Source organism: Bemisia tabaci, chromosome 4 (genome assembly GCF_918797505.1).
Source record: "Bemisia tabaci chromosome 4, PGI_BMITA_v3".
NCBI classification, from domain to species: domain Eukaryota; kingdom Metazoa; phylum Arthropoda; class Insecta; order Hemiptera; family Aleyrodidae; genus Bemisia; species Bemisia tabaci.
This window is the reverse complement of record NC_092796.1, coordinates 36,304,627-36,330,555: the sequence shown is the minus strand read 5'-3', so window position 1 is coordinate 36,330,555 and position 25,929 is coordinate 36,304,627. Positions and strand designations below refer to the sequence as shown.

The 25,929-nt window shown below is 43.0% G+C and overlaps 1 protein-coding gene across 2 annotated transcripts in view; it reads right to left on the bottom strand.

Moving 5' to 3' along the window:
- ed (hemicentin protein echinoid) overlaps positions 1-25,929 on the bottom strand; it is a 245,265-nt gene that overhangs the window by 56,737 nt on the left and 162,599 nt on the right. The gene's annotated exons all lie outside the window — the stretch shown is intronic.

Genomic DNA, 25,929 nt, shown 5'->3' with positions numbered 1-25,929 from the left:
GCGGAGTGCGGCTCACCGCGGGGCACCTTTAAATATTTTGACACCCGCAAGAGCCCAACTCGGGGGCTAAGAAGGCGTCGGACGTTTTAATTTACCGGAATCCCCGAAACCCACGGTCGACGGTCTTGCTCTTGCGTCTTGCGGCCGCCGGCGTCACCGATTAATCCCGAGACCGCGTCACCAAACAACGGCCCCTTTCACGCCGTCACGTGCGGGACCGCCCGCCATTGTTGCCGTTCGAATTAATTAATAATAAAGAATGCATTTTCAAAACTCTACGATAAAAACACACTAAAATACAAAAAACAAATGGGTATACAAGGCTAGAGGATACATAAACAACCAGGACGTTTCGGGCCAATTACATGCCCATTCTCAACTGGAACAGAAGCTAAAAAATGAAAAAATTAAAACAAGAAAATGAGCATGCAACTGACCGAGGTAGGTGCAAACTCTGTAACCTTGTATACCCATTTTTTTTTGTATTTTAGAGTGTTTTTATTGTTGTCTGCATTCGGGCTATTGTGTCTCTCGCTCTCTTATCAAAACTCTACTCTACAGGGTTCTTGGCAAATTTTCGAAGCGTTTTGGAATGAAAACTGAAGGATTTCAACGATTTTTCAGTACGTTGGGCCAATATTCTCGCGAGTGTCTCTTGGGAGGATACTGAGGGATAGATTGGAGCGATCCGATTGGTTGAAACAGGCAGTTGCAATAGATAAAGTACAGGTGCCAGTACAGTTAAAGTTTAAATTATTAATAGTTTTTTGAACATTTTTTACCATTTCAATTATATTTCAGCGCTACATTCCTGTGATTTCATACCTACATTGAATCTACGATTGGGCATTATTGTACCGAAGGTTACTGATTGGCTTGTCTCCGAAACGACATCTTCTCTACCGATATCTCCATGCATATGGGTACTTTTTCGAATGAACCAGAGGAGTCAATTCCTTTTTGTATCATTTATTCAGTACCGTGGCGTGCTTTGCGATGTATTGATTGTTATGCTGTTTAAACCTATGGAAAAGGATCGATATCAGGGTGTTCGCAGCGAACACCTTAGTAATCGATTCTTTCCCATAGGTTTAAATGACAGAACAATCGATATATCGCAAAGCACGCCACGCCACTGCATTTATTCCGAATGCCACAGAGCCAAAGGAATAGGAGCCCAACGGAGACCGACCGACAACGCAGGAATATTCTTTTCGGGAGAGAAAACAAAAAAAATTAATCGAGACTCACTTTCTTGAGCGGTTCGGAGTCGTGTATAATTTTGGTTTCCTTGGGCTGCGCCGCTTCCATAATTTATGGTTCATACGGCACTTGCAGCGCGCCTCCAGAATCCACTTCGACCGAAGACGCCGAGCCGCTAATCAGCCCGCGAGCTTCGAGAACGCACCGGCAACTTATTATCTTATTTTCTTACTCATTTTCGATACGAAGACGAATTAATCCTCGCGCCTCCTTTGCCGCGCCTTCGTTTCCAGCGCACGCAATTTCGCCGACGGCGCCTCCGGATTGAAGTAACGCAATACGTTCGATGCCGAAATTGGTCGAGGAATGCGGAAACTCGACTTGCTCGAAATTAATTTCATGTCATACAGGGTGATCCACTTTCGTGTTCGATTATTGAAAAAATTGAGATAGACTTGAAATTTTGTGTGCTTCTAGATCAAAGGGAACAACTTGCGGTAGCCCCTAAAATTTTAAAGCGACAACTATAAAAAGGGGGCAAGAATCTTAGGTGCTACAAGAGTGGTGCACTTGTAGTAGGACTTTTGGATCGCCTTGTCGAGGGGAAAAAACTGACAAAACAGTAGACTTTGTGATTGAATTTTGAGATTCTGTGCCAGTTTGATCGATTATTTCATCAAATTTGAAGATTTTTTCATAAAATTTGACGAGTTTTGGAAATAGATCCGGGCATATTTTGGAAGTTCTTCCCGGAACTTTTAAAAAAATCGGAATTTTTCTCGGAACTTATGGAAATTGGAATTAATCCAGAAACCCCTGAATCTTCGATACAATAGAATAGAGCATGGCCGAAATCGTTGCGCTGAATCCCGAATCACACTGTATCTTTCAGACTCGAGAAAATGCACTACGAGATGAGAGTATTTCTCCGAAAAAGCCCCCTTCCGTCCCCCGAAAGACTCCCGGCTCCGTTCACTCGTGGTGGTGAGTTAATTGATTTCTAGCTTTGGCACGGTTTCCGATAAGCCGGTTGACAGAGGAAATCCGAAAGATTAAAGGACTGACGGCTCCGCTTCCAGCTCTACAACGGAACCTACACGCCAACGACAAAGTGGGGATTAGGGCGATAAACAATAAAAAACTCTCGAATCCTTTCGCGGACCCTTATCGCGTCGCCGGTCGGCGAAAGGGCGCAGCTCCGTTTTCGAGGGACTCTTGAAATTTATGGACGACTCGCGGTGCAGTTACGCGCTTTTGACGGGAGAGCTGGAATCTGGCGACGGAGTTTAGCACTTGAAAGCACCAGCGACGTTGCCCCGTCATCGGTCGCCTGACTATGGCTAGAGTGAGGACATTTTCTAGTTTTTTTTTTGTTTTGTTTTTTTGTTTCTTCTTTCTTTTTTATTATTGGTCGGCTCTGTAGAAGAGTAAGATAAAGAAGGGAAAAGGAGTGAACAAAATTTGAGAGACTGACAACTTGGTTGCGGATTAGAATCTACTGAGAACCATCTGAACCAGATAAATTTCCTGCGCATTCAGAAGAATTCCAATTTCAATTAGAAAGGGCTTCCAGCGCCGTCAGAAGCATTTAAACGGTTTTGAAAATTCAATTTAAAATTAACTTGACTTTTTTTTTTTTTTTTTCGGACAAAAAAATCACTCTGGTTTGAGTTATTTATAAGATCCCGTTCTCAAACTGAGACGAGTTCACAGCCTCGCGAAATTTTACGAAATATTTCATGGAAATTTCCAATGTTCCACGACTTTTTTACGTTTTATGCTGCCCTATCCGTCGGAATAATATTTTTGTCTTTGTTTTTATTTTTTATTTTTTTTTTTATTTTTTTATTTTTTTTTATTTTTTATTTTTTTTATTTATTTTTTATTTTTTTTTATTTTTTTATTTATTTTTTTTTTTTTTTTAATTTTTATTTTTATTTTATATATATATTTTTTTTTTGTCCTTTAAGTTCATATAACCATTTTTCTCGGCACGATATTGCACCGGGGCGTCGACAGTCCGAGATGACAAGCGATCAAACACCGGGAGCTCGCGACTTGGGTTCGCGCGTTCCACGTCCGCGTTCCGGTTCGACTTGTGTCTAGTCCCGTTCGCCGTTCCCCATTCGCCCAGTTCGTGCCCGGGGCGACAGGGGCTTAGCGTCAATAAAAACAAGGATAAAATATCGCCCCCCCCCCGTCCCCCTCGGAGGGAACCGGCTACCGGGGAGCTAATGGCCGACTTGGCGACTGCGAGATCTCCGGATACGACTTACGGGCGTCAAGTCACCTTAACTCGCGGCTCGAGCCGTCCCACCCGACTTGATTACATTTTAATGTTTCATATTTTCAATTGTAAAGTTTCCAGCCACCCCCCTCCTCCCCCTCCCCGGCTCGGGCCGTTTCCGCCCTTGGACATCCCCCCCCCTCCACCGCCAACGGTGCGGTATTACGGTCTCCTCATTTTTCTTCGAGTTAGCACAAGCTCGTTACCGGCTAGCCGAGCATGTGGATGCTTCATTGCCGGATTTTTAGAAAAAGTGCCGTTCGGCGGGCTGCGGGCTGATTATGAGACTGATAGACAAAGATAAAGGGAAAGTAGAGCGATCCTGTTGGTTGAAACGGATGATTATTGCAGACTAAGGCGGGAATGATGGATTAACTATTCCTCCTTTGTCAATCGCAACCACCAGCTTCCACCGATAAGATTGCACTATTTTCTCTTTTTCTTCTTTGTCTAAAGCTTTGTCTATTAATTTCAATAATCAAGCTCGATGTTGACAATTTTTTAGGAAACTACTTTGGAACTATAGAAATTTACTCAAATCAGATCCTTCTTTAATAATAGGATGTTGGGTCATGGAGGAAAAGCAGGTAGTATAAATCAGTTAATATGTTGTGTCTATTTCTGAAAGGTTGCTGAATATGACACAGAAAAATGTCCAGGCAACAAAAGGATATTGAATTGAAATGTGTACAATACATCTATTTTGCGAGGCACAGCAATAATGAACCAGGAAACGCGCTCGAGTTAGGTTAGCGCCTTGATGCAACTATTCGTGTCCAGCGGATGTCCTTGCTGCATACACAAAAAATTGAAGGCGCACTGCCTGACTTCACGTTCAACGCGATTGCGTGCGGCATGCGATGCTCGAAATGAGGACCCGAGTTCGATGGCGTGAAGGGCATCGTTTTTTCATCTGACCGTGTAATGTGTCCACGGCTGAGAAAAATTTACCGACTTCTTTCTTCGAAAAAATTTAGTACCTCCTCAACAGAAAAATCCAGTAGTTTTTCAGTACCTCCATTTGACGAATTTCGAAAAATTTCAAAAATTTGACTTTCTTGCTTAGTGCGCGACAAAACTGACAAAAAATTAAGTAAATACCGGACCTTCTCGCGGAATTTCCGCACTTTTTCAGTACTTCCGGACTGCCCTTAAAAAATCAGTAATATTTCCTGACTTTCCGGATATTCCGGACTTGTAGACAGCTTGAAAAAAGAGGGCACCAAAATTGTACAAAATGACATGAAAATAAAAAAAAAACGGGAGAAAGGCAACAGGGCGGGACGCCGGGCGTAATGTCGCGATATTATGAGTGCGCCCCCACCCCCCACCGCCACCCCGGCGTGCACTATTTTTGTATTTGTTTTTATTTTGTTTTCTTGTTTTTTTATTTTTTTTTTGATCTTTGAATTCATACAACCATTTTTCTCGGCACGATATTGCACCGGGGCGTCGACAGTCCGAGATGACAAGCGATCAAACACCGGGAGCTCGCGACTTGGGTTCGCGCGTTCCACGTCCGCGTTCCGGTTCGACTTGTGTCTAGTCCCGTTCGCCGTTCCCCATTCGCCCAGTTCGTGCCCGGGGCGACAGGGGCTTAGCGTCAATAAAAACAAGGATAAAATATCGCCCCCCCCCCCCGTCCCCCTCGGAGGGAACCGGCTACCGGGGAGCTAATGGCCGACTTGGCGACTGCGAGATCTCCGGATACGACTTACGGGCGTCAAGTCACCTTAACTCGCGGCTCGAGCCGTCCCACCCGACTTGATTACATTTTAATGTTTCATATTTTCAATTGTAAAGTTTCCAGCCACCCCCCTCCTCCCCCTCCCGGCTCGGGCCCGTTTCCGCCCTTGGACATCCCCCCCCCTCCACCGCCAACGGTGCGGTATTACGGTCTCCTCATTTTTCTTCGAGTTAGCACAAGCTCGTTACCGGCTAGCCGAGCATGTGGATGCTTCATTGCCGGATTTTTAGAAAAAAGTGCCGTTCGGCGGGCTGCGGGCTGATTATGAGACTGATAGACAAAGATAAAGGGAAAGTAGAGCGATCCTGTTGGTTGAAACGGATGATTATTGCAGACTAAGGCGGGAATGATGGATTAACTATTCCTCCTTTGTCAATCGCAACCACCAGCTTCCACCGATAAGATTGCACTATTTTCTCTTTTTCTTCTTTGTCTAAAGCTTTGTCTATTAATTTCAATAATCAAGCTCGATGTTGACAATTTTTTAGGAAACTACTTTGGAACTATAGAAATTTACTCAAATCAGATCCTTCTTTAATAATAGGATGTTGGGTCATGGAGGAAAAGCAGGTAGTATAAATCAGTTAATATGTTGTGTCTATTTCTGAAAGGTTGCTGAATATGACACAGAAAAATGTCCAGGCAACAAAAGGATATTGAATTGAAATGTGTACAATACATCTATTTTGCGAGGCACAGCAATAATGAACCAGGAAACGCGCTCGAGTTAGGTTAGCGCCTTGATGCAACTATTCGTGTCCAGCGGATGTCCTTGCTGCATACACAAAAAATTGAAGGCGCACTGCCTGACTTCACGTTCAACGCGATTGCGTGCGGCATGCGATGCTCGAAATGAGGACCCGAGTTCGATGGCGTGAAGGGCATCGTTTTTTCATCTGACCGTGTAATGTGCCCACGGCTGAGAAAAATTTACCGACTTCTTTCTTCGAAAAAATTTAGTACCTCCTCAACAGAAAAATCCAGTAGTTTTTCAGTACCTCCATTTGACGAATTTCGAAAAATTTCAAAAATTTGACTTTCTTGCTTAGTGCGCGACAAAACTGACAAAAAATTAAGTAAATACCGGACCTTCTCGCGGAATTTCCGCACTTTTTCAGTACTTCCGGACTGCCCTTAAAAAATCAGTAATATTTCCTGACTTTCCGGATATTCCGGACTTGAAGACAGCTTGAAAAAATAGGGCACGAATATTGTACATAACGACATGAAAATAAAAAAAAAACTGGGAGAAAGGCAACAGGGCGGGACGCCGGGCGTAATGTCGCGATATTATGAGTGCGCCCCCACCCCCCACCGCCACCCCCGGCGTGCACTTTCGAATGCGATCAGCGGACGCGTGCGACGCGACGGACGCAGACGAACGGGCAACTGAAAACAAGACCTTTCCGACAATCCCACCGTCCTAATGACTCATTCCCCCCTCAATCCTCGATGCTCGCCAACTCCGACTTACTTTAATTCCGCTCCCACCTCCTGCCAATCCGACGCACATCGGATCAAGTAAATAGGACAGGTCGGACCAAATTCGGAAACTTTAAACGCTTATAACTCTGTTCGTACAAAACTTTGAGGTTCTAAAAGTGGTTTCTTCGTAAAATTTTCTTCAAGAAGCACCCCTTAAAGTTTAAAATATGACGAAATAAACATAAAAATTTGCAAAATTTTCAAGTCCAACGTCTCAAATCGACTCGATCCACTGTGCGACGGGGAGGGAGGGGACGGGTAACGACCCGAAATCTGTCTTGTAAAGGGCTACAACCAGGGGTCAGGCGATGGGCAGTAATGGCCCTGTTGCAAAGGTCCTACTTCAGTGGCTACACTTTGAGATGAACCCGGGAAAGCATTGCGTTATATGGTCCACAGGGTTCATCACGCAGTATAGTTACGTCTTTACATTAGGAGGGAGACGGATTAGTTCCCATACACGCGTTGTACAGACGTAAGCGAACAACCACGTTAATCTAAATTTGAAGGGGGTGGGATTTTATGACTGCGTGTCGGTAGCCGAAGCCGAGTCGAAATCGAGGCTCAGCGGGTTGATTATTGACATTGGTAGACAAAGCGATAGACAAAGAGGATCTGCAGGCAGATTATTGAAATTTTGTGTTCGTCGGCGGGCATAGCTGAAATAGGTTAAACGGCGGGGTCTGATTTGTCGTGCCTTATGTCGGGTAGAAATGACGAAATACTATCGAAAACTCGCGAGGTGCCTTTAGCTTTTTAAAGGATCAGTGTTAAAAATGGAAAAGTTAGTACTTACTGAGCATGAGCCTCTGAGACAAAGAGTAAAATTGTGATCAGTTGTTAATTCAACATACCTGTAACACAAGAAAAAGGAAACAAATTAGTCAAGCCAGAGTGTGGTGCATTCTCGTTTTGGTATTTATTTATCCAACATGTGAATCATTTAAACAGTTGCTGACTTTCTGCACGAGACTCTCCATAGCTCGTGGGAAAGTGTCTAACAGCAAAGTGAGCGGTTTTTAAGCACAGGTGCGCGTTTTTACATTTTTCAGCTGCAGAGCATCCCGCAGCCATTCCGTTTTCCCGGAACCTTTATTCTGCCGTATCAGGAGAAAACCTCATATGAGCTTCCGGCTCGTGTAAAATCTCCCTCTGTAAAAAAACGAATTTACAGGGGGGTTGTAAATATTTTTCTACCAATTTTTAGAAGAGTATTCAATTGGTCATTACATATGAGATATCTTAAAATCTCAAGAAAAAATGCTCATAATTTCTCTCGATAATAAGTAATTCATCGGGGTCAATTTGACAATAATCGAATGTTTATCCGACGTTCTATCTCAGCGCGGCAGGATTCCAGAAACGCGCTCCTGTCAAACCGTCGCTCCTCAGACGTAAGAGCATATCTCAATTTTAACATGAGCCACAGAATGAATGGAGTTATTCGGAAAACAGGGTTCATGTGGAAATCTAGATACGCCCTAGAGGAGCGACGAAACATTCAGTCCCTGCGGGGGTTTCTCAGAGTTTTCATCAAAGAGACGGAAAACCCCGTGCTCGACCGCGAGAAAAAAAAGGGCTTTCCGCACGCGCCATCCCCCCCCTCCCCCGCAGGGCAGCAGGCGGGGGCGGGTTGGGGGTAATGCGCGCGAGGTGGAAGGCGCGTTAAAAATGCACGGCATCCGGCAACCCGTGTTGGCAGCCCTGCACTGGTGGTGGCGTTGTTTATCCGATTGTTGTCCGATGTTGGCAGCCGTGTTTATCCGCTGCTGCCCACACCTCCAGGCTCCCGGCTTACAGCCCGTTAAGGGGCTTGTTGCCGATTCGCGATACTTCGTTTCCAACGGTTCCGGGTTCTTTAATAGTACTTCGTTCATTAAAATAATGCTAAGAAGGATATCTAAAGAGGAATTTAAAATTGAGAAAAATTGCGGATGGGGGAGTTACGTGACAATTTTAAAATTTCGATAGGTTCAAGTTTAAAGTTGAAAAGTTGCGAGGAAGCTCATGACACAAATGAACTTATACCTAAGAATAGAGAATTCGCACGAGAATATTTTATTAAGTGCTTGATGAGTTGTGTTCGCTATACATTTCATGATTTTTTTCAGACATGGGAAATCGTAAAGGAATAGATGTAAAAATGAGAAAATCTGCTGCCTGGTGACGTCATCTGGCAAAATCGCCCATTTTAACACGTGGGTTTTGGCTTTGGCAGATTAGGCCATTGGGTTTTATAGCCTTATATATAATTGTTCATTTTGGTGGCCAAGGATACTTGCATGCTCAGTTCACCCAGTAGTTCCCTCTTGAACACGAAATTTACAAAATTTCAGACACCTGAAAATTCTCCGAAAAGGTGGAATGCGTTGGGAAAACGTTTTAAAATTACCTAGATAAAAAGGAGGCGAGGAAGCTAGGGCACGAATGAACTTAAAATTTGTTAGAGTGCATTAGGTCAAATTAAGAAGTAGAAAAAAAGGTTGAAAAAGGTATTTCTTTCACGAGCTTCGGAGAAAATTGCACATTTCCTCAAAGGGGTTCAGAGGTTATTGAGTAGGAACCCTGGACTTCATTTGAGCTTCCGGGAAAATTAGAGAAATATGACGATGGAATGTAAAAAAAATCAGGGCGCGAGATGAACTTTCACTAATTACTTTCCGCGAAAATATTCTGCTTTACTCGGCGTGGTGCGGCAGCGTCCAGAGCGGGCTAAAGTCGCTTTGAAATTAATTTATTCCGTTTCACAGTTGCTTGATTATAATGGATTTTTTCCTCTTTTTATTTCAGTCTGCAAGAGTAGCCTGGAACAAGGAGCTTGTTGTTTTCCCTTCCTTCGGTTCATGTTCGAGTGCTATTCAAGGGATGTAGAGATTAGATGAATTACATTTTGCAATAAGGAACCACTATTTCTGGCTCATTTTAGAAACAACATAAATGCCATTGATTTCCCTATGTGGATAAGTGCTTTTATGGAAGAGCCAGAGATTGTGATTCCTTATTGCAAAATGTAATCCAGATATTGGAGAAACTCTGTTCGTTCGTAAAGAAAATTCGTGCTTCGGCTTATTTTATATGCAACAAAGTTTTTTGAGACGATGAAAACAATCCGGTTTTCATAGAATTGGTTATGCTGTTTCACATTCTTCGAAAATAATTTTCAGGATTCATTTGAATACTTACCTGAGGTTTAAAGTTTTCGTATAACAGTGATCTTCTAACAATAAGCCTGAGAACTTTTCACGAAATACATTTGAAGCTAGAAAAGTATTCGTTTAAAATAGATTCTCACCGTTTTGGTATATAGTTCTCATTAACTGTTTCCGAGTAGGTATTTCTTCTGCTTCGTCTTGAGTTTCTCTAATCGATTTTTCTGCGTGAGCTTCCACGTAATTGGCTTCGACGAAATAATAATTCGAAAGTCTACAAAGATTCGAGCGTAAAAAATAACAATCATGAACCCCCCAACCCACCCTCCTCTCTTCGCCACCAAAAAAGACGGAGCGAACGGCCGCAAAGGGCACGAAAGTCAAAAGCAAACGGATGGAAACTAAACCGCGCTTGTAACTCGCTACATGCCGTGCTAAGGAACGTATGCGTCTTCAGACGTTGCCAAATTTCCCATGATAAACTGCGAATTTTCCGGGAAATCATATTTTCCTTTCAATTTTGTAGAGAATTTTATCCGCTCTCAGATCTACATTACCTGAAGATTTCAAAAGGAAACATGCGTGACATCCCTTAAAAATAAGAATTTTACCGAAGGGAATTCGGCAACTCTCGAGTGTTCGTACGGCGTTTTTCCTTGGCACAGAAAGAGGAAGGCTGCGACTCCTGAAACTTAATCGGTTTGTTTTATTCGCCCGCCGCCTCGCTCAACTTTCTTCGGATTCCGTTTTAAACTCGCCCGTAATCGTTTTTCGCGCCCGTTTCGATTCCGGGGATTAAGCTCCCCCCCCCCCCTTTACCCCTAACCTCAAGGAGCAAAGTTCGGCTCCTACGGTTGCAACGATCATGCATAACGCTTGTTTTTTGTCGGTTTTTCTCGGTTAAGTTAACCCCCGACTTTAGGGTGTTTCTTATTTTTTAAATTTTCGAAATCGAAGGAGGTCCTGGTCTTAAAAGTTGATGTGTGGATAGATTAGAAGCCCTGTGCAAGGAAAAAATTTTAAAACAATTTTTACCCGGTGCTCAAACGACTTAAGTGACACAGGTTGAAATTTGAGGTTTTTAGACAAAATAACACTGTTTCCTAGTGGAAAACGCCGAGTTACGGCCCTAAAGGGCGAAAATTTCGTCCGTTTGGTCGTATCTGCAACACAAAAGCCGCAAAACACCCGAGAAAGGCGCGCGCAAGGAAAGACACTTGGGGCAAAATGGACGCGCCGCAGCGCAACGCGCGCGCGCGTCCTCTGCACTGCCCAAGCGACATGCCGCATGCCGCACACACGCACTAAGCTTACGCTGGCCCGAAAGTTCCCGTACGTTGCAATGTATCATTATGAATTGACCTAGATACACACTAACATTAAAAAAAAGGTTGAAACGTATAAATACATCTAAAAAACACATTCTCTTAATATGATATTGGCTATAATGTAGGAAAATCAATTTCAACAAATTAAACAATTCAAAGTTAATCAACTAAATCAAATAATCGACAGTTTACTTAAAGGCTAAGAGTCTTCAAATGTTTATCCGACTATTTTTATTATATTTGGATGGTTTTTTGTGACTTTGGCTGTGACTTATAAGAGATCATGAAAAGAAGCTCTTGTTCGTATCAGGAGTTGGCAATTCAAGTACTGACTCCTTTGTAAATAAACTTCGCGTGAAACAAGATGGATTCAGTATGATTTTCTCTGAAACAAACCCCAAAACTTTAAAAAAACTCCCTCAGTTAAGGCCGTATTTAAGGAGATATCCCCGCTTTCCCGTGAGTCCTTCGTATTAAGCCAAACTTTCTATGCAAGGATAAGGAGCAAATCGACGGCGTAAGTTCGCAATCACGTATCTCGTTTGCGGTGTCTGTAAATCTTCGTCTTTATGTTATTTTTTAAAGGAGAACAAACTGATACCATTCCTTGAAGTTTATGCAGAACTTTGTTTGCACAGAGATGAAAAATCACGGTAGTTTAAAGAATTGCTGTTGAGTAGTTTTCCGTTTAAAAAGTATAGTAGGTATGACAGGAAGTCTGCGACGTCACAAACCGAGTTGTGTGGTTGCTGACTTACAACGTTGAAATGAATCAGCAGGATTGCCATGTTTTCAGTTTTGGAAACCCCAAACAAAGTGGCTGCCCTGTCAATGTATTATTTGCTCTTTGCGTGGAGAGTTTGACTTGATACAGTGGCGGACTCTCAGGATGGGATGGGACATTCCCTCCATTACAGCATCAACTTTAAGAGTTTTTTTTCAGTTTTGGAGTTTGGCTCGGAGGAGACCGGTGAAACCATCGTGTTTCTCGCGAAATTGTACATATGAATCAGTACACAAATCGCTAATTCCTGACATATGCAAGATCTCCATCACCTTCCGATGTTACCTATCCTCCTGTTGTGCGCGGGCATCTCTTTAATTTTGCGTGCAGCATGATCATTAACAACTTTTATGACTTAACTACAGTAAAAGCTCGTTAAGACGAAAAATGAATTTTTTTTACATCGACAATTATGGAAGTATCAAGGGACCGAAAAAATTTCGTCTTAAGCGGATTTGCGTCTTAACCGTATTTCGTCTTAACGAGCTTTTATTGTACTTTTTTTTAACCTCTAAATATTCGGAAGTAAATAGCCATGGGGCTGGGTAAGAGTCCAGAAATGAAAATGGCAAATTCATGATATTGAAAAAAGGCTCTAGTGTTGGTTGTGAAGAGGACTGGCATTACCGGGCATTCTTCAGAGTAGGTACACATTGAGGCGGACATCTGCCATATTGGAAAAATTAAAAATGACCCCGAAAAATGACCTGGAGGTCATCGCAGACCTCAAGAAGTTTCGCAGCTTTAATGAGAGTACCTACAGCAGCTAGTGTTGCGTTCCGTAATTTATCCGGCCACGTACGTTACCAATGTAAGTAAAAGTTTGGTTCCCTTGGCATAATTGATGAGAGATTGTCATCGGACACCAAAAGAGTCTTTGTTCACAACATGAAACACAATTTAGGGTTTCCTAATCCGCCTATCCGCCAGAACGTACAATTTAACTGATGTCTAGGGTCACATTTGAAGACAATTATTTTCATGATCTCTTATAAGTCACAGCCAAAGTCACAAAAAACCATCCAAATATAATAAAAATAGTCGGATAAACATTTGAAGACTCTTAGCCTTTAAGTAAACTGTCGATTATTTGATTTAGTTGATTAACTTTGAATTGTTTAATTTGTTGAAATTGATTTTCCTACATTATAGCCAATATCATATTAAGAGAATGTGTTTTTTAGATGTATTTATACGTTTCAACCTTTTTTTTAATGTTAGTGTGTATCTAGGTCAATTCATAATGATACATTGCAACGTACGGGAACTTTCGGGCCAGCGTAAGCTTAGTGCGTGTGTGCGGCATGCGGCATGTCGCTTGGGCAGTGCAGAGGACGCGCGCGCGCGTTGCGCTGCGGCGCGTCCATTTTGCCCCAAGTGTCTTTCCTTGCGCGCGCCTTTCTCGGGTGTTTTGCGGCTTTTGTGTTGCAGATACGACCAAACGGACGAAATTTTCGCCCTTTAGGGCCGTAACTCGGCGTTTTCCACTAGGAAACAGTGTTATTTTGTCTAAAAACCTCAAATTTCAACCTGTGTCACTTAAGTCGTTTGAGCACCGGGTAAAAATTGTTTTAAAATTTTTTCCTTGCACAGGGCTTCTAATCTATCCACACATCAACTTTTAAGACCAGGACCTCCTTCGATTTCGAAAATTTAAAAAATAAGAAACACCCTACCCGACTTACATCCAGGGCACGCTTTTTGCGGTCGATTCGGGTGCCGGACGAAAGCACGTAACTCCTTTCTAAAGTTGCAACATTGAGAGACATATTTCAATGTTTTACGTAAACGCAACTAAGTCGTTTTTACCTGAAATTTCCAATTGGAAACGGCCAACAGTCTCGTAGGGAAAAAGCAATTGAAGAGTGAAAAGTTTCAATCTTAAAATCGACATTTCACTTTAGTTTCACAAGAAAACTTAGCAGGAATATTCCTGGCGGAGAAAAATGAGGAATACTAACATTCCATCATTACCTTCATTTTTAGAAAAATTGAGGTTCTGATGGCAATTTTGCGGAAAATACTGAAGAACTTCCAGAATTCACTCGAATCAGATATTTCTTGGTATGCGATGTCGGATCATCGAAGAAAAATGTTGTATGCGGTGACCAACAGTCATCGAATGCACTACATTTTGCAATTCGTGGCTAAAATTTGTAACTAAAAAAAGTTCATCCGTAAAAACACATATGCTAATAGGGAAACTAAAAGCACATACGTTGGTTCTAAACCGAGCCGGAAATTTCAGTTCCAAATTGCAAAATTTAGTCTAAAAATTCGAATTTAATAAAAACTGGTGCGGAATTTGATCGTCCATCGACGCCTGACGCTGAAAGCTCTGGATAGACGATCAAATTCCCGAACCAATTCCGATCAAAGTGTCAGGAGTCATCAGTCTCAAACTCATTAATTTGCTTCATTTTAAAATGAAAACTTGGCAGAAATGTTTCCTGTAGCAGGAAATGATGAATGGTGGCACTCCATTCTGATCTCACTTAGAACAAATAAGTGCGGCCCGTCAACATTTGATGGTAGATGGTGACCATCAGTCGGAATTGGTTCGGAATTTGATCGTCTATCCAGGGCTGAAGAAAAATCCGTCAATTGATTCCAAATTGACAACAACCACCACAAAGTCGGTGCACGCACTGGAAACGCTTGGCAAGCGTCGAGGTGCGAGTCGGTAAACACCCAACACCAAACACCGAGGACTCGGGTGCAGCGGTTTCTTTTTATGGGTGTTTTTACACGCGTCCGCGGATCGTGTTCCGATGATTGGTGTGTGCTACTTCTCTCCTTCTTACCTCGTCTCCGGGTAAATGGAAACTGGTAGCCCGGAGTCTCGCGGCTCCGTGAAAAAACCCGGGTGCGATCGGATAACCCGCGTCCGCAGGTGAGAAGTTTCCTCGCCGGCAACCGAATCGAGTTTGCCCAAATTGTGCTCAGAGGCTAATTATTATTTCTCATTACGATGCCCTCCTATCCAGGGCTTGGCCTCTCGGCTTTTCGGTGGATGTAGGTCGGAATAACGTGATCCAATTGCCCCCCCCCCCCTCCCTCCCACCCCCCGCTGAACTGCCCTGGACGTGGCAATTATACTTACATTTCGAAAAATTGAAAATACCAAGAATGGAAGAGCTTGTTATTTTCCCGGTTATTTTTTCCAAATATACTTGACAAATAATTTCACTGCCTCTTCTTAATCTTGGAATCCCGATTCTCTTCTAGAGCCTAATTTTTTTGACCGAAATTCTTTTATACTTGCAGGTTTGCTTCAAATGTAAAAACGGGCGCTACACAAAATTCAGATGTTTCATTTTACAGTTCCTTTATCCAATATAAGAGATAACATATATTGAAATAGATTTCTGTTGCTTCAACTATACCTATACCTGGTTGATTTAGCCACATGTTGGTTGCCACCAAAATTAGCTAGGAGCACAACTGAACATATAATCTATTTTTTTTGTGTATATTGACCTTAAAACAAACGATTCTCTGCATTCAAAAGAAAGACGAAGCGCATTTCATCCTTCCGCTACGGAAATTTAAAAAAATAAAAAAATAAAAATGGAATTGAACAACCTCTGTCAATGGTCGTGACGGTTAGATTCATTATTTGTGGTCATAGAGAGCCTCGTGAACACACGATGGAAACAACAGATGCCCGAAGACCCGAACTTACAAATCGATAGCCGGCTTTATCCCTCACAAATCAAAGCCAAAATTGAAACGCGGGTGCATCAAAATGCACTTGCCCCGGGGCGGATCGGGGAAGGGGAGGGTTAAGGGCGTTTACGCGGGTCAATAATGATGAGAGTATTAATTTATAAGGGGGTGTTCAACACGAGCAGGGCGTGGGGGTGGCAGCGTAGGGCTCATCCCAATCCCGAACATGACCATCCCGACTCGATTCGATTATTTGACCGCGAAAAGCAGGAGCGGTCGCGATTCCATCGGAATCGGTCGATGTTGAAACCGAGTATGCCCATTGTCTAATGAGCTCTATATTCCACAAGTTCTTATTGTATCCAGGGCTCAGTAGAAAACTGAGATACCGGGTTTCGATTGAACATACGGCGCGGCGGTCGGCTGTGCGCCCCCTCGCTGAGGGATCCCGAGGGAATGCGGGAATCTCCCCTTCCAGGCTGAGTTTCCCAGGCCGAAGCAGCTTTCCCTGGTTGGTATCGAATCCTCGTTATTTCCTCAACAACAGGGTCCTTTCCCGACAATGGGCCTTTAAGAGAGGTATGTACTAAAGCACTGCCGTCTACAGCGAGAACGCCGTAAATCTTTCCCAATTTTTTTATTTATTCTTCAGAAAAAATGCTCCATTACAAGAAAACCTAGTCTCTTCTGTGCTGCGTTTTTTCACTATTTTTCCAAAGGATATAACAGTTATTCTGAAAGTGCTAAGAATGTATGTTTGTGGGTTTTCTTGTGGTGGAACTTTTGATTTGAGAAAAGTGCCAAATCTGGAATGGAGATACGGCGCTTTTACTATGGACAGTCAGTGGAACACTAGATACGCAACATGTTTTCGCAACAAAATTTAAAAGAAAAAAAAACAAAAAAACAATCAAGTATCGGAAAGTCAAGAAATCGACTCTGAAGCAAAACAAAGGTATTTGCAATTGGGATACATCTGTTACACTTGTACACTATCTGTATACATACTTGTTAATACATCTTTCAGGAGCTGATTAACAAGACTTTGAAGAAAACGCATGTAACTTCTCATACCTAGTGGTCTATTTCCGCCACACCAATGGTCAAAATTCCTTATGAGATCGACCTGCTCCCAAATTAGGGGTCTGTTGCGTAGGTATTCACGCCCTAGCCACCCTTATCAACAGTCACCTCCTGAAAGCTGTCAGTTAGACGGCCGACGTCAACTAGATACTTCCCCCAGCATCCCCTCACAGAAGAGGGGTGTAGGGAGGAATTCCAAGGCCCTCGAAATCCGGGCTCATGGAGCTAATTTGTATGAAAACAAACGTCTGTGCGCCCGTGTTCCGCGCTCAATGGACAATGGACAATAGCAGACCGGAAATGGACAAGGCGGCCATCTTGTCGCCGGATCGCCGAGGGCCGCGACAAAGGGCCCGGCCAATGGGAGGTGTCAAAACCCGGGCACCCAACCGTCTCGGTGTCACGGGCGATTTTGACACCTTTTCACCGGCTCAAAGCTCTCGAGAGCTAAGCTCCGCTTCGCGTCTCAAACTGACAGGAGAGAAATCTTGGAGTAGATCGACGGATTTCAAAGTGCCAACTCTTGCTTTGATAGATTGAGATCGGTATTTTGAGCATCAGCAACTATGCCGGACTAATCAGGGATTTATTTTAGCAGCTTTTTTTGGGGAGGTGTGAAGAAGAGAGGAAAAATGTAATTCGGGAGGCAGTGTTTCCTTTGGAGCGAGGCTAACGTTTGAAATGACGAACTACATTGACTTAAAGTTGACTTGAAAATCTCAGATTTCTATAGGAAACGGAGTGAATGGAGACATTGCAACTGGTATTCTTGAACTCGGGTTTTGATGTGAGCTTCAGTGATGTGGCGTGAATTGAAATGTATCGATTGTTATACCATTAATGGTATATAAACCTATGGTAAAAAATCGATTATTAAGGTGTTCGCTGCGAACACCTTGTCTGCTAGAACAAACTGTTATCACCAGCTGAAAACGCCTGCAGCTTCGTTTGATACTTCACCGCCCACACCGGAGTTAAAATATTTGTATTAAAGATCACTCCACAGCTTCACATTAACTCGTAGGATTTTTGAATTGCTTATCGAACATTCATGAAAGGCCGTCTTGCATTTAGTCGAAAAGAACCTTAATGTAAACTGTTGGTATACTCTGCAAATTTTTCGTAGCTTGGCAGATCCTGAATTACGGCAAAAAAGTTATATTAGGTACGATTTTATTTAATTCCTTTACAAAAACATCTAGTCTTCACTTCAAATAGTTATGTAGGATAAAAGACAAAAAACGAGATAACCGACAAGAGGAAATATTTAAAACGAGGGCATATCTCTCTGCGGTTAGCAATTAATTTACAAGTGAGAATACATCAGACTGACCTATACTTATACTTCCCTGACAGGATTTTTTTTTCAGTGTGGGTGGAATACTCAAAAACACTCCACTGACATCGGTTATGCCCTGAATAACATAACCTATGTTTAATCTGCGCGGTTAAGGGAGAAAAAAAGGCTATTTCGGGGCGGGAATGGACCAGCAGGGAGGACAGATCGTTTGTAAGAGAGGCTGGGGGCTGAGAGAGCTTCACAAAAAAAAGCAAAAACACGGTCGGGAAGGGCCCCGCTTTGGATGTTCGGTGGGCGGGCGGCGAAACAATATTTTCAAAAAGGCCCACAAATTCATTTTCTCCATGACGGACTCGGGTTCGATCCCCGGACAAAGACTGCAACATCTACCTGAAGTGTTTTTTTCTCCCCTGCTGCTATTTTCGGTTCGCCTGCGTTGAAGTAAACGAGAATTCCGGGCGAGGGGTGTTGTGAGAAGGGATGAAAAATTCGTGCGAATCGGCAAGGGTGGGTGCTGTTGCGATTTGACCGGATTCGTTCGGGGGGCTCGACAAAAGCTGACTGATTGATTTCGAGAGTCCTTTGTGGCCCGCATCCAGTTTATATTTATTCGAAAAGGGCTCGAACTTGGCCGCTTGCTGACGTGCAGAATTTAAACGCGCGCGGGTTGGCTGCCAAAGGATAGAACATTAGTTTGCTCTGTGGTGTTTTCCTTGAATTTGTGGACACTTATTGGACCGTTAAAAAACGAAAGAAAGTATCACAAGACGCGTATTCTCACATCGAAATTTCATGAAAATTAGTTGAATCAATGGAAAAATCTCCAAAAGAGACGCAAGAAAGACAAATTAAAAAAAAAAAATTGATCAAAAACACCCAGAACTTTCAGCTTTGAGAGGAGAAAAGGCGGAATCATCTATGTCAAAACGGCGATGAAGAAAAAACCTCATACGTCCGTTTCAAAGCGTCCTAACCTGAACTTCGCACCCACTTTTGGCATAAAAATGAGCTAAACCTATCGCGACTTGCTCCTACGAAAAGTAAAGCGAAAGTTTTTCATCAGGGCATTGAGAATATAATTTCAGGCCCACCATGACAGAAATGATTATCTTGAAAAATTTGTTTCTGAAAACAAATGGCCCTTTCTATGGGAATGATTATAATCGGAGTGACTGCAGCAGAGAGAAACCAAGCCATATTTTCGTTAAAGTCATATTTTAGGTATTAACGCGTAAGATATACACTGTAGTTAAAAAGTCGAATATCGGTGGCTAAATGTGAAAAATACTTATCTTAATTGTAACGTTATAAAAATCTCTTAATATGCTCTATTTTGAAGATATGATTAGAATACTCCCTTTCAATTTCGTCTGACTGTATTAAAATGAATGGAGAAGATTCACAAAGAATTCAATAGAAACTATTGATTAGCTTCCCTTTAAAACTTTAAGACATGAACGGAGAAATAAAATGTCTCTACTTTAGATACGCAGTTTCCGACTTTAGCCATTGATACTTCCTCTTGTAAACGGCACTTCAACGACGAACGAAACCATTTACCACTTATTCTGAGAAAATAAGGATTCGAAAAGCTGTCTTCACTATACTGCGTCTTACGGAAGAACCTCAAAACCCTTTTCTCCAACTCCAACTTAATGAGCCTTCGTTTTCTCTGCTAAACTCGGTCCGATTGATATTGATATCACTAACTCAGACCATAAAACCCCATACTTGAGGTGTAATATTTCTCTGCGGGGGTCTCATTTGTGTAAGAACGACCAGGATACGAAAGCGAGACACCACAATGACAGACCGTCATAACATGTTCTCGGTCTGCGCTGACACGACTTTTCACGGAGGGGTGCGTGGACCGACGTGAAATGAAACTCGTCCGCGTAAAAAAGGGCCTCCAGGATGCTTGGACAATAACGTCTCATTAATTAAAAATTACGGGCGGGCCAAGGTCACGGAGAGAGAGGATGTCTTCGAGCGGGGGAAGAAAAGAAACAACCCTTACGGCTCGTATAAAAATATGTACGAGCATCACGAAGGTTAGGGCTCGGCCGAGGGTTCTCTGATAATATAACGTTTGATTAGATGTCAACATGGATGCCACGTATCCCTTTTTACGATAAGATCAGGCGACGGGTTCGAGGTATCTCTGGGATAGAAATACGCCTTGAAGCGAAAATATCGGATAAATTCTACGATTCTTACAATTTTCTGAAAAATATATATTTCCAGATTATCTTCATGGAGATATGGTGGAAAAAAGTGTCCAGTGGTTCAATTGCTTCAGAAATTTAATTTGCCATTTTATTGGTATTTACCGACACATCTGACGTTAGGTAACATCACTGCATTTTCCCACACGTACATAGCCTCTCGTTAGCGTGTAGAGAGTGCGAATAACTTAATTTTTACAAAACACGTCAGTTAAGACTCTTTTCCTCTAAACTTACTGGTTCCTCATCTCTTTGGAGCGGAACCGCGTACATTAAGTTTAACAGAGGAGAACAAAGTTGTTTCGCAAACAAAGGCTGTGTATTTAAATGGCTTGAAAAAACTATACGCATCTATGCAGTTGGTTCCTTCCTCCGAACTTATTTCATCAATGGGAAGTCTATGAGGAAGCCAACTGGATCGATCATTCTCACGAAAACTCAATGATGGAATTAATCAATTAAACTCTTTAATATTTTAGAGCTTTAAGATTTAGAACGAGTCGATATAAACGGGTTTTTTTTTTAGTTTTCTCATTTTTACATGAAAAGCGCTTAAGTCTATATTGAAAATAACCGATTCAACTGTGTATTTGGTGTTTTCCTGAATCAATTTGGCTCTTTGTGGCGATCCTGAGAGGGTTACTAAAAATTTTAAGAGAAATTACGATTTTTGCAAAAGTAAAATTAACGATTTTATTCATACATAAACCAGTAAAGCTCCTACAGTTCATTAAAATTAAAAATTTCAAACGAAATATTTTCTTAGTGAGAAATAAAAAAAAACGATTCTACAAGGAACAGATTCAATACACCTGGTTCCTCTCCACTACACTCGAGGTTATATTCTGGTCTATGAAGTCCGACGAAGGTGTTTTGGAACGAGCTGGCAGGGCCGCTCATCGAGCACCTGTGCTCGTATCATTAACGTTCCTCGGGATGAAAAATGACTGATCCGAATCCAATATCCAGGGTGGACGAAAAGAAATAATGAGGGATAGGTCGGGGGGAGGGACGCGACGTCGGAGAAAAGGCAGAGAGAGGAGCGATACCTGAGCCGGTCCGAAACAGCGGGTGGAGGAATGTTTTCTCCCGGCTCCGGTCCGAAGGGCTATCTGATAACAAAGGGACGCTCGCGATCCTATCGCCCCGTCGCCCGAAATTTACTGTTTCCCGCCGCATTTGAATGGCCCGCGCACCTTGATCCCACTCGAAAACACTAAAAAACGAGGAAACCCCCGAGACAAAACCCCGACCCCCCCCCCCCTCCCCCGGACTCGGAGGTGAGATGCACCGCGGGCAATAAACGCGTCGAGTGTTTACACGGTGGCTGCGCTCCGGAGCTGGACGTATTCAAATCCGAAGGAGCCATCTCCGTTGGGATTATGAGCTCGGTTATGCGTGAATTCTTATGGGACTCAGGGCCCATGTCGCGGGGGTGATAGTTCTTTCCGAACTAAACAAGTTCGGTTATACAAGGACTCCCGAAGTGATAACCCCGCCACAATAGTATGGGCGAGAGGGGCGGGGGTCATAACGCCGTCGAGATGCGATCCTCGGGGAATACAGGGTGTTCGAACGTTATCACCGAAAAAATCCAGCTTTCAGCTAAAAATAACAAGCTTTCATTTTTTTGAGTAAGCGTAGTTAGAAAAGTTCAGTGAAGGACCGGGGGCTCACTCACCCTCATAGAGGACTAGCAGCTATACAGGAGGGGGCAATTCCCTGGATTCTTTGGCTACTCCCATGTCACCCCCAGCTGCGAGCTTTCACACTAAGTTCATGGTAACATGAACGGTTAACATACGCGTTATTTTTCATAAACAAAAATGAATGGAAGCTTGAATTAAAAGTTTACATAAGGACGTTCTCCACTTGTTTTGAGCTGAACATTTTCCTTCAAAATAAAAGGGCTGGTTGGGCGCGACGAGGATCTTAAAATGAGCGTAAAATTCAATTCCTTAATTTGACAATCAAGTTTTAGAATTTGCTACGAAAAGTACGGAAGCTGGGACAAATTTGTCAGGGATAAACCGTTTTTGAGATGATTGGTGACTTGTATTGAACACAGAATTTTATAGGAGTTCAGTCCCAACTTGGACATTTCCAATTAAATGTGGTAGTGCCCTAATTTCAATTGTGACAGTATCCCAATAAATTAGGTTACTGACCCAAATGTTGCGTTACTATCCCAACTCGAGTTGCGTTAATACCACAATTAATTGGAAACGTCCATATGATCCAACAAATTGGGGTAGTGCCATAAATTTAGGGGATAACCCCTAATACTTTAATTCCCATAAACTGCAGGCTCTAGGTTTGGCCATTAAACGAGGCAATTTTGATAAATTATGATAGATACTAAAGAAAGAAAAAAAAAGAAAGAAAAGATTGGGGATACTTTGCCTACATCACATCTCTTTCTAGCAGACTATGCTCTCTCTCACTGATTTCTGATTCCTCCCATTGATCTACTTGAAGGGGCGCTTCTGGGAAACGTAAGGTTTGCCATTTGACGTTGGCGTGTCAACGCTTCATTTGTGAACCTCAGAAACGCTTCTCAGAACACCCTGTACACGGACTCCAGGGGTAATAAGACTGTCAAGACGCGGTCCACGGAAAATATATCAAAAATAAACGAGACTGAAAAAGAGTAAAAAACCCGGAGCCGGTGTTTGGATTCCGGATTAAGGGGCACAAAGACATCGGTTAGATTTGTCGCCGGTTACGAGTGGCCGGGACCGGAGCCCGGGGCCCCGGACCGGGATAATCGGGATCATAACCCGGAACGCGCGACACGAATCCGGTTTCCCGGTGAAAATTCCTCGGCTAACGTTTCAATTACTACCATTCTTCGGCTGGAGTGGGATCACGGATTACAGCAATTAAACACCTTGTCGGCTCCGTCCTCCTTCACGAGTACAATGCCACGGGTTATACTCACGGGTCGATACCATCTTGACGACTGGATTAGTCGGCATGAGCCGCTACTCACCTGAAATCAAACAAACGGACAATGTTAGTCACTTGTCGCGGGGGAACTTTTAGAAGTCAAAAATGAGTCGGGCTCGAACCACTGTAAAGCAGCAGATGCACCCGCGAAGAACAAGCGCTTGTTGAAAGTGAGACACCAATAGGAAACCAGGATTTCGATCGCTCATCGTCGAGCTATCGAAATCCTCTTTGTCTATTGGTGTTTCACTCTCAACAAGCGCTTGTAACTTGCACTGGGACTTTAGAATAGAAAGAGGGCGAGAGTTGAAAAACACGCATCTTCGATGCAATTCTTGGAAGCTTCCGCTATTGTTCCATTTTTGAAACAAATTACTTTAATTATTTTTCATGCTTTCAACATAAAAATAAGGGGGATAAAATGTCAGGGGTATCCCCTAAAATTGTGGTACCGTCCCAATTTGTTAGATGAAACGGGCATTTCAAATTAATTGTGGCAGTGGTTAAATGGGTAACTGCTCGAACCGTCTTACGTTTGTGCAAAGACGACATGTAGGCGCAGTGCTTTGCGATGTACTCCATTATCACAAGCGGAAAAAGTTCAAGGCGCTGGGACTTTCTCAATGCTAACGCTTGGATGCAACTTTTCGAGCTTGAGGGATGTCCGTGTTGCGTGCAAAAATTTGAAGGCGCTTTCACTTTCTTAATGGTAAAACCTAGATACAAGTATTAGAGCTCAAGAAATGTCTGCTGCATGCACAAAAATTGCAAGCGCTCTGCGTTTCTTACTCGGGACGCCTTGTTGAATTTCAGAGCATCATTAAGCCCTTAATTTCTTAGCTGGTCTTAATTCATTCGTTGTTCGAGCTTTTTTACGAACGCACAGCAATCCTTGAAACTCTCTCACGGTGAAAAAGAATAAATGAAAAAAAAAAAATGGGAAGAAAAAACCAAACTCACACGAAGCTCGAGCGTTACTCGGAAACAGGATCCGATTTCGATGCGTCAACAATCAAGGAAGAGCCAGGATCATGCATGAGCATCATAACGGAGCTGACAATGAGAGTTATTACTCGAGGGGGGGGGGGGGGGGGGGGGAGGTAAGAGAGAAAAAAACCGGGGAAATTAAAGAGCCTCTCGGGCCGGAGGCTTCGTTCGTTGTCTTTATTTGTTTTGATTTGTTTTGTCGTGTATCATTTGCCTTGTCCGAAACTTAATTCACTTAAATCCCCTCCGGAAATGCTCTTCCCCCGCCCCCCTCGCTCGGTGGGATTATTATCCGGAGTGCAGTTCCCATTGACGCCGAACTGTTCCCTTCGTTAACAGGTGGAGCGAATGCACTTATTCTCTCCGACTCGGGCTTTGTGTCAAGAGGGATTGTTTTCTCTCTCGCCCAACAGCTGTCACTGATTATCTTTTCCAGGGATTAGAGCTTTCTTTCCAGAAAGTAGGTGTCGATCAAAGCGAAAATCGGATGTTGTTTCTTTCGTCGGTGGTAGTTTACAGTCAATGTTGATGGTCCTTTTGATTCATATACGTGGGATTGAAAATCCAAAATCCTAGCATCTTCCCGCACCACATCAAGAAAATTATTAAAATTAACATCTTGGTTGCATGGAAGCATGTGCAAACCGATCACATCATGAGTATACAAACACTAATCTTAAGAAGCAAATCTCTTGACACGGACAACCCCTTCAGCTCTCATAGTCAGATCCGGATATTGCCATTAAGAGAGCGAAAGCGCCTTCAAATTTTTGCACGCAACACGGACATCCGTCAAGCTCGAATAGTTGTATCCAAGGGTTGGCATTGAGAAAACCAAAGCGCCTTGAATTTTTTCCGCTTGTGACGACGGAATGATGCGTTATGTCATTGCACCTGTATGTTTTTTTTCACCTGAATTTTGTATTGATTTTCCGACGCTTAAACCGAAAAATTTTAGAAATTCACCCGATTGTTTCCTCTCTAGAATATAAATTAGCGGATGGAGATTCCAAAACACTGCAACCGAGAAATGCCCCTTCTACACCCAACGCCGCATTTCTCCATTGCCGGGTGCCCGGGTCCATTGGCACCTTCCGACAACGATGGCCCCTGAATGAAATTATTCTCGTGGACGGACCAATCAGAACGCAGCTAGGCGCGTAATTATAACGTTACCGCAACGCGTTGGCGCTGGGCGCCCCGAGCAGGGCATTTTTGATACTTCCACAATCCACACTTGGGTCTAATAACGGGTAGCAAGAGCAAGTCCACCCCGAACCCCCTCCCCCCAAGGCTGCATTCTCCTCGGCTATTAATTTCGATGCACGGCGGAATATTATGTTACGGCGTAAGCTCCTCGCCCTCCGTACGCGCTTACACTTGATTTAAAACATTCCTCCGCTTCGATGCCTGGCAAAACCCCCAACGCGGATAAGTTATTAATTTCATCAGCTTCAGCTCAGAGATACGGCTTCGTAATTCGTATGAGCACCCCGAAGAGTGCGGATCGATCGATCGATTCAAAAAATCGAAAAATGCTCGGCGATGTTTCACGCTGACAAAAAATAGAGGTTATGATTATCGAGGTGAAGATGCTCAACACGAGCTCTTGATTAGTGGTGGCCATATGCGATGAATTTGTATTTTACAACTAATTTACAACAGGTAAATGAGTAAAATACAATATAATTACATTATAATGGTAAAAATACAACTTCATGACTACCATTGAG